This window comes from Camelus bactrianus, chromosome 6 (assembly GCF_048773025.1).
Source record: "Camelus bactrianus isolate YW-2024 breed Bactrian camel chromosome 6, ASM4877302v1, whole genome shotgun sequence".
NCBI lineage: Eukaryota > Metazoa > Chordata > Mammalia > Artiodactyla > Camelidae > Camelus > Camelus bactrianus.
The window spans coordinates 62,537,262-62,547,619 of NC_133544.1; positions in this window are offsets into that span (position 1 = coordinate 62,537,262).

The window sequence follows — 10,358 nt, forward strand, 5'->3', positions numbered from 1 at the left end:
GAGTGTTTGCTGTGTATCAAACTCAGATTCATTAGGTGTTTTCATCTTTATAAAAACCCATTGAAGTAAGTGATTCTGTCCTCATTTACACAGAAGGAAACCAGGTCATAGAGTAGTTAAATAACCTGTCCAACCACAGATAATCACTGTTCATCAGCACTGGGGTCTGTCTCCAAGTCCCCGGCTCTTAATATCTATCTATATATATATATCTTAGATGCATATCTTATATATGGACATGTTTTATGGATTCAGTGATGATTAAACATTGTGAATTTAAACTCAAATAATTTTGCATCCTGACCCAACACATCTACAACATAGGAGGGTGTATAAATGTGGGCTGAAGGTGAAAACCAGGGTAACTATGGGGCCTCCTTCCCCCTCCTGCCTTCAGGTGGGCCTCTCAAAGCTCAGCCTGGGCTGCTGCCTAAAGGCTTGCTCGCCTACCCTTCTCCCTTGTGTCTGTTCCTAATTCCTTGGAATAGGATATACCTGTTCTTTTTCAAATATTGTATGTCTAAGTCTTATTAGCAAGATACAGGCTTCCATAGCCAGTTTTGGAGTCAGTCTTAAAAAAACAAAACCAATTCTTCTTTACCAGGTAGTTTCTTACCAAAGTATGCCTAGTGTAATTTGGCTTTCCTGGCTGTGAGTCCACACATGCTTTTGAGAGGAACAGTGATTCGCATCCTTGACAGGTTAACTGGCATTAGAACCTGGTCTTGCAAGAACTTGTTCATCTTTTTGGTTATTTTATTCAGAACAAATCGTAACATGACTTAGATCATGTAGGTATAACTCAGTGTTCCCGTCCCAGGAAAAAAACAGTTTGTCCCATCTTCAGGCAGAGGACTCCTAAGAATGTCATATAAAATTGTATATACATGTATATATATATTTTTTAAAATTTTTCTTATAATTGCTTTCTTTTCCATGGTTCTTTTGGTTTTGTTGTTTTTTAGGGAGAAGTAATTAGGTTTTTTAAAAAATAATAATATATTTATTTTTAAATGGAGGTACTGGGGGATTGAACTCAGGACCTCTTGTATGCCAATCATGCACTGTATTTTTAGTTTTTTAAGGAACCTCTATACTGTCCTCCATAGCGGCTGCACCAATTTACATTCCCACCAACAGTGTAGGAAGGTTCCTTTTTCTCCACATCCTCTCCAGCATTGAGTATTTGTAGACTTTTTAATGATGGCTATTCTGACTGCTGTGAGGTGATACCTCACTGTAGTTTTGATTTGCATATCTCTAATAATTAGTGATATTGAGCATCTTTTCATATGCTCGTTGGCCATCGGGATGTCTTCTTTGGAGAAATTAATGACACCCTATTTTGAAATGTCTCAGTTACTTGGGAAGGTCCCTTCCCTGATGTGTCCAGGAAGCACGAGGTGTGTTTTCTCAAGTCTCAGGACCAGCTTGGGCTGCTCACCGGGGGAGCTAAGAGTTCCCGTTAAGTGACTGGACCTAGCAGGCTCTGCTGGGATGCTGCTGTCGGGAACTGGCCCCAGTGGGGCTGCGATTCCTGCTGACACCAGCGCCCCCTTGCCTCTTGGTTTAAATTCTTTGTTCTGCCTATAAGTTGTGACTGTCTCAACTACTCCCCTCCTCCCTCTTCACCTCAGACACTTTAATCAATCCTCTCAGAAAAGCACTTAAACTTCCAAGTGACAAAATACAATTTAAAATATCTGTTCCCCAGAAGCCATAAAGGAACAGATTGATAAATTTGTGTAAAAAATTTAAAACTTCTGTTTGGCAAAAGACAAGACAGACTGTGAAAATGTAGTTGCAGAGCATATGATAAAATGGCTAATTGCCGTAATTTGCAAAATAACCCTCATGCAAATGAATGAAAGAAAGTAAAACAACTCAAAAGAAAATAGGCAAGTTGTGAGAACAGACAGTTCACAGGAAAAATATAAATGGTCTATAAAATTATGGATACATACTCATCTCACTTATGTTTAAAAACACGAAGATCAGAACATCAACAAGATACAATCTTTCAAATTTTAGATCGGTAAAAAATAAAAAGCTTCATAATATGCAGAGCTGGCAAAAGTCTGCGGAAATAGGTACTTTTAGATATTTTTGATGGGATTTTATTTTGTTGCAACCTTTGGGAAAGCAATTTGACAACATCTATCAAACATTTAAGTGTACGTATATTTTGACTGCTTCGATTGAGAAGTCACCACTAGGGGTTTACACTGTGAATATGCTTGCTAAAATTTCCCATAAATCTATGTGCAAGAATGTTTGCAAGACATTGTTTAATAACAATTTGAAAAGCTAACTTGTTTAATAGTGAACAACTTAAAAAGTAATCTTAAATATCTATTTGTAGGAAAATTAAATTGGAGTATATCAACGTAATACAGCTGTTCATAAAGGAGATCCATTTGTAAGTGCTCAAAGGGAAAGGTGTCCAAAGTATATTCTGAAGCAAAGAGAACAAAATAGAGAACAATGTGATATAAATAAAATTACATGTCCCTACGAACGTATGTTAGTAAATGCATTCAGCATTTTCCTAGAAAATGTGCTACACACACAGACACACAGACACACAGACACACAGATTAAAAGCAGATGTGTGGAGAGAAAAGCCATGGAGGAAGAAAGATTATATTTTTCCTTTCAAACCTTCCTATTCTTTTCCTTTTTTTTTTTTTTTTTTTGAGGTTTTCTTTCTTTTTTTTTTTTGAGGGAATTCTGGACATAGAGGATTGCGTTCATTATAGTCTTTGGTTCATGGCACTCATAGGTTTGGGTAGGACCCATTCTCCACTTTCATTTGCCTCTTTCCACCTTATAGATAACCATCCTGTTCAGTGAATGTGTTTTGAGTTGTATGTGTTCTTGTAAGGTGTGTATTGTCTGTTGGGTGTGATGTATTAATTTATGTAAGTGGTGTATGCTAGAGATCTCATTCTTTTCTTCCTGCTTTCCCTCGGCATGATGCCTGTCGCTCTGGTACGTGTAATTGTTGCTTCTGACTGCTGCACGGTACTCCTCATCTTCCAGTCTACTTCTTGGATAGACATCAGGGTCACCTCCAGCTCCTCACCACCACAAACAGTGGAATGAACATCTTTATAGATGTCTTCATCTGAATTTGAGAGGGAATTTTTTTTTGAGAAATATATACAGAAGTGGGGCTTGCCGGTCATGAAATACAATGGTCTACAACCAAGAACTGCCCGATTACTCTCCAGACTGCGCTCCCACCAACAGCATAAGAGGTCTCTCTCTTCCTGAAGTCCCTGCCAACACTTGGTATTACTCAGCTTTATAATTTTTGCCAGCTGAATAAAATAATATTATTTTTAAAATTTGCTTTACTCTGATAGCTAAGGAGTTTGGGCGTCTCTTCATATGCTTGCCAGGCCTTTTGATTTCTCCTTCTGCAAATTGTCTTTTCATTTTTTTTGTCCATTTTTCTTCTGGGGTTCCTGATTTTTAATCTCTTAAGAGTTCCTTGTGAGATAGGAGGGAAGAGGGCAGGGCACATCCACTGAAGGAGTGACAAAGCATTTGAGGACAGGACAAACTTGTAATCAACCTAGATGGTGAAAGTCTCAACTTCAAATAGACCTTGAGCCTCATGGCACACCCACAGGCACTGACAGTTTCTGGGCTTTTGACCTTAAAAGGTCAAAAAGTGGACTGGGCCCAATTCCTGGAAATCCTCACCTCTTCCCCCAAATAGTTGGAATAATCCTTCTATTCATTAGCATATGAAATTACCGAGCGCATAAAAACTAACAACTCTGTATTCTGTGGTCACGCTCTCTCTTGCCTTCTGAGAGGCCGCACTCTGTCTATGGAGTGTGTATCTCCCTGAAAAACTTTCACTTTACTCTTGAATTCATTCCTGCTCAAGACAAGAACCTATTTTCAGGCAACATTTGTACATGATAGATATCAGTTTAAAAAAATTAGTTTTAAGTATAACAACTAACACTCAATTTGTCATCCATTTGTTAACTTTGATCATGATGTTCTTCATTGAACACATTTTCTTAATTTGATGCAATTTACTTAATCAGCTTTGATGCTATAATTTCTTCTTTTGCTGTTCGTCAGAAGTACTTCCTTGCCTTGTGTATCAGGAAGATATTAATCCACAATATTTACCATTAACTTACAATCTTTTGCCTAGAGGTCTTTGATCTCCCTGGAGCTCTCTTTGTGTCCTCTAGAGAGTAGGGATTCAGTTTTATTTCTCTCCGTCTAGTGAGCCAGTTTTTTCAGCACCCTCTTTTAAACAGTGTGTTGTCTTTAAATTGTGATGCAATATTTACTGTATATCAAATTCTCATCTGTGGGTATCAATTATTTCTCAGTTCTTTGTTCCATTGTCCATCTTTTTGTTCTTATGCCAATATCATACAGTATTTAAGTTTTTATCATAAAATGTAACACAAGGGAAAATAAAACATAAATCTACCACTTACTGATTTAAAATGATCACCCGGGTAATTACCACTCAGGTTAGGAAAAGGACCACTGCCAACAACCCAGAAGCCCGGGTGTGTTGTGTATTAATTGCAATGCCTTTCCACTCTTCTTAAAAGTAGCTACCAATCCCAAAGTGACTACCATTCTGATATTTATGATAATTAATTCACTGCTTAAAAAAATGCTTAATTCAGCATGTATCTATAACACTACACTTAAATTTTGCCTGTTTCTGAACTTTATATTAATAGGATAGTATAGTATGCATTCGTCTTTGTCTGGCTTATTTCACTCAACATTTGTGAGGTTCATCTGTGTTGTGTATAGCAGTAGCTAATTGCTTTTAGTTTCTATATAGTTAAGTTTCTGTGGCAGATGAAAGAAATGCCCATAATTTTTCACTCCTCTCTGTACCCACATCTTTTGCAACGTGACTTGAAAACTCCTTTTGTGGACAGAGGTAGTCTATTTTCTCTTCCCTTGAATCTGGTCTGGCATCGTGACTTGCTTTTGGCCAATGGAATGAGGTCAAAGTGACCATGTGCCAGTGATGAGTCCCGGCCTCCAGAGCCCTTGTGTGCTTCTGATCTATGTATTGGGACCTCTGCCTCTTTCATTTGAATAAGCTCAGCCTAGCCAGCTGGAGCATAATAAACGGGGACCATAACTGAGTTAGTTTTGTTGTCTGAACTGAGGCCTTCGAAGTGGGAAAGAGTCTAGCCAAGATCAGCAAAACTGACCCACAGCTGATCACAGATATGTGAGGGAGCTCAGCTGAGACCAGAAGAACTTTCCAGCTCAGCTTGGCCTAAATTGCTGACCCACGGAACTGTGAGCTAAATAAAAGGTTGTTTTAAGTCACTAAGTTTCAGAGGTGGTTTGTTACATACAATAGATAGCCAACACCCATTTTACTGTATATCTGTACCACAATTTATCCATTCTACCATTGATAGAAATTTGGGTTGTTTCCAATTTTTTGTTTTTATGAATTGTGTTGCTAGAAAACATTCTCATCTTACATCCTAGTGCATATGGGCATGCAGTTGTGTTGTGTGTATGTCTGGAATTAGAATTTTTAGTTCATAGAGTGTGTGTCTTTAGCTTTAATAGCTAATGGTTAGCTGTTTTCAAAACAGTTGTATGAATTCACATCATCAGCATATGAGAGTTCCCATTGCTTCACATTCTGCATCAACATAAAGAGTTGATGAAACATTGAAAGATCAAAAGAAAGGAAGAAAGAAAGACATTTTTAGTATTTGAGAATTGTGGGGGAAGTATCAATTATAATGACATGGAGTTAGTTGACTGTCACTGTTTGCCACTAATGTATTGAAGAGAGAAAATGAGGCTCATGTGAGACAACTACCAATTTAGGGCATAAGGAAATCAGACAGCCTCTTTGGCAATGTTTAAAGAGAACTCTAACTCCTGTAGTTGGAGGGCAGATCATGGTGAAGACCAGAGGTGGGAACTAACTGCAAAAGTAGTGGGCCTTATGAGAAGGATGAATTGGTTGTCTCAGCAAATCTCTCACATCACAATCGTGGTCTGACAGTAAAAGAGTCTGACCCTGAGCTCTGGGATAAGGACATCTGGGTGGATGTGCTTGAGAAACTTGAATCCTCTAAAGGTCTCTCTAAACTCTCTGGGCCTGAGGAGGAGGCCCTCATCTTCTATCCCCTCCTTCTTTGCTCAAGAATAGCAGTTTTTTTTAGCTGGAGATCATGCAGAGGACTCACAAGGTGTATGCCTTGAAAGATGATACTTACCTTCTTCAAAGTTTATCTGAACCTCTCCCATGACTTCTAGGCCTTTAGTTAGGGTCAGATCTCAACATGGTCCAGTGGAGGAAATACAGGCGATGCTTCAAGAGTAGCATTATTCACCAAAAAAGTTGCAGTACTGGGATAATAATAAATAATACTGGTAGGAACTGAGAAAACATGTCTGGAGTGGATATTGAGGGTGCGAACTGGAGACAGGTTGGATTATAAGGCTAAATAAGATAGAGTTTACTGATATGGTGACCAAGGATTAACATCTAGGCATGGACACCTGGAGCTGGTCCTAGTGTGTTGTGTAGATGGCTCCTTGAGGCTTGAAAACAATGACAATAAAGAGAGTGGAGAAGCTGGAACTGCCTTAGAGTATTGAAGAAGTGGTCAAAAGCGTTGGAGAAATGGGTATTTTACAATGGACTTATTACATAAGATTGAGAACCTATTGACTGATTATGGTCCCCTGGAGAACCTAGAAGACACTTGTTATACAAATGCAGTGAGGAACATGTTAGTGACAGTTGGGTGCGTCTACCAAGGACACTGAAATGATTCCACTAAACCTATGTCACATTTCCCACTCCTTTACTCCTGCTTCCTAGGATGATGTATCAAATACACTGTTTGTACCAAAGCCTAAAGAGTCTGCTTTCAAGGGACCCAAACTAAGATAACTGGTACCAGGAGTGGCCCTAGCAAGTAGACCTTCAGGATGGGATTCTAGAATACTCACTGATATCCAGGACCCCCTTGATGGCAGTAAGTGAGATAGTGAGGTGGATTCCCAAAGTTGACCTTGAGGTGAGAATTTATGTAAAAAGTGCTTCCATTAAAAAAACACTAGGTGAAATAGAAACCAAGACACTCCTCTTTCCTTCTCTGAAGGACTCAAAGGGTCCCTTTCATGGAACACAGCCCCATTGTACATCCAGCTGCAACTGGGTCTAAGGATGCCTCTTTGCAGGATGCCAAGAGACTTTGAGATCCTTCTCAAAATCTTCTGACTCTTCTACCTGTGATTTCCAGCCTGAATTAAGTGATGTTTACTGGTGATGCTTAAGTGTTTTTCAGAACACTTGGAAATTTAGGTAGTTTCAAGAACAGTTTTATCCTACAAATAAAGTGTGAACTAGGAGTTCAGAAAAAAAATTGTGTGGACTGAATTAAGATTTTTGATATTGCTCATGTGTTTCTAGTTATAGTAGGATCAATATCTTCCTGGTGGGAAGAGTGATGTTAGTAAATGTTATTTATCTGATGATCAAAGGCTCTTAAAGAAGGAAATGGGGATGTAGAACAGACCAAAGTAGGATGTGTGGGGATGACAGAACTGTGTTATCATTTGAAGAGCTGTCATGAGGAAGAGAGCATTGACTTGATCAATGGTACTCCTTGGATAGCTATAAAACCAATGGGGAAGAGCTATGGGGAGATATTTTTCAGCTCAATTTAAGAAGGTATTTTCAAACACCCAGAACTATCCATAGATAAAATATACTGCCATAAGAAATAGTGAATTCCCTAACACTAAGTTTTTGAGATAGAGGATGAAAGATCATTTTGCAAGCTATTGTGGAGGGAATTCAAACATCAAACAGAGATTAAAGTTCGATGATATTCCCAAACCTGAAATATGAGAATTCTTGTCCTTGATAAAAATAAAGGTGAACTTGCAGGAAAGCCAAGAGGACTGTCAACTGCCAAGGTAAGAGCAAAAGCCAGATGATTAAATGCTTAGTGATGGGATGAGTCTAGTCACCGCTTGTAACCAAGTCATATTAGAAGAAAATGAGCTTCTACACTTGTAACAAGCCTTATTTATAATAAACTGTTTTGCTGAAATCCAACAGTTTGTGCTTCAGTTGCGTTTAAGTGCAGTGACAATTTACTTAATGAGTCTTCTGGGAACAAATTGTTCTTAGAATCAAATTGGCCAAAGTAGAAGGGAAATTATTTACAGTACTGAGATGTTCCCTTTAAAGCTTAACAGGAGACAATATAGTATACCAAAACCCTAACATCTATGTGCAGTTGTGTAGGTCAGAGATATCTCCAGGTATTTGCCATGTCTCTGAGTACAAGTAAAGATAAACAGAGATTTAAAAAATTTGATAAGTCAGAAAAAGATATACTACTGTAGTCTACAGGGCCACATGTGGTACCTATTTAGAGAGTTAAGCCCTAGCTCTAAGCTCACTCCACACAAGTGTCCTCAAGAATCTCTTGGATAAATATCTACAGGAGAAATGGCTGGATTATAAGGTAGGTGTATATTTAACTTTCTAAGATTGGGGAACAATATTACACTCTTGATTATTGTAGTTTTAAAGTAAGTCTTGAAATCTGGTAGCATTTGCTCTCCAACTTTGTTCTTTTTCAAAATTGTTTTGGCAATTCTCAGTCATTTGCATCTCCATATGAATTTTACAATCAGTTTTTCCCAGAAAATCCCCAGAAAAAAGGTCAGCTGGGATTTTTTGGGGGGATTGCACTGAATTTATAAATTAATTTGGAGAGAATTGACATCCTAACAATATTAAGCCTTCCAATCCATGAACAAGGTATATCTCTCTGTTTATTTAGGTCTTTAAAAATTTCCTTCAACAAAGTTTTGTAATTCTCAATGGGCACATCTTTTACATCTTCTGTGGGGGTATTAAACTGATTAAACTGCTGACTATAATTGTGGGTTTGTCTACTTCTTGCAGTTTTATCACTTTTTGCTTAATGTATTTGGAAGCAGTATTATTAGGTGCATAAACATTTAAGATTGTTATGAGCTTTATCATCGTTAAATGACTTTCTTTATTCCTGGTAAAATCCTTTACTTTGATATCTACTTTGTTTGCTATTAATATAGCTCTTTCTTCTGATTAATAACATGGTATATCTTTCCATTTTTTTCTTTTAACATATTTGTGTTTTTATATTTAAAATGCATTTCCTGTAGGCACCACATAGCTGGATATTGCTTTTTAAAAAAAAATCCAATCTAATGGTTTTCAACTATTAATTGGAATGTTTAGACCACTTACCTTTGAATTTGGACTATAGATATAATAACTTTGAAATGAATATTTCAAATATTCAAATGCAATTTGAATATGAACTGTGGATTCACAATAATATTGGGTAGATGTTAACATTTTCTTCAAATTCATAGACAACTTTTCACCCAGCTCACCTAAGGAATATTTAATGTGGATCAAGTTTTCCTGTTGTCTTCCTCCTGTAGATTGCTTAAAAGAAAGTGACATATCTTTTTGCTTTAACATTCCTATTTCTAGACTTCATAGGATGCACTCCTGTTTTCATTGTTTACTGCAACATCAACCATGCCCATGTCAAAAGAACTTCCTTGTACATTAAAGTTTCTCAAATTTGTGGATGAATTTTATGGATTACCCTTAATTTGTCCATTTCTTGATGATAGAGAGAGTGCCTCCCCTGTAACTCTCCAGTGAGGAATCTTTACGTCAGACTGCAGGCATGAGTAGCCCTAAGAAGCATTCCTCTGGAGAGCTAATTCCATCTCTGGTGTATAAATTCATGTCAACTTCAACCACCCAAGTGACACTTTCCTGAATTGAGTGCATTGCTCTAGCTTTATCTTTAGGCTAAGATAAAGAAGTGAAGAAAATGGTGGGAGGAGGGTGGAGTCAAATTGGAAGTGAGGTTGCTTGGGGTAGAGAGAAGGCATAAAGAACACTGTGTGCAGATCTGTGGTATTGTGACTTAGACATATGTATGGGCCGTTTAATGTGTCTTAATGTGTCTTTGAGTTCATCTAACTCAGAGTTCACTGAGCTTCTTGGATGTTTATACTTGTATATTTAATTAAATTAAGAAAGTTTTAAACCATTATTTCTTCAAATACTCTCTCAATCCCTTTCTCTCTCTTCTCCTTCTGGGACTCCCATGATCCGTAGGCTAGTCCACTTGTAATGTCCCACTAGTTTTGTTCACTTTTCTTCAATCTTTTTTCTTTCTGTTCTTCAGACTCTTCCATTGCCTTATCTTCAAGTTCATTGATTTTTCTTCTGCCTACTCAAATCTGTCTTTGAATCCTTCTAGTGAAGTTTTCATTTCAATTAT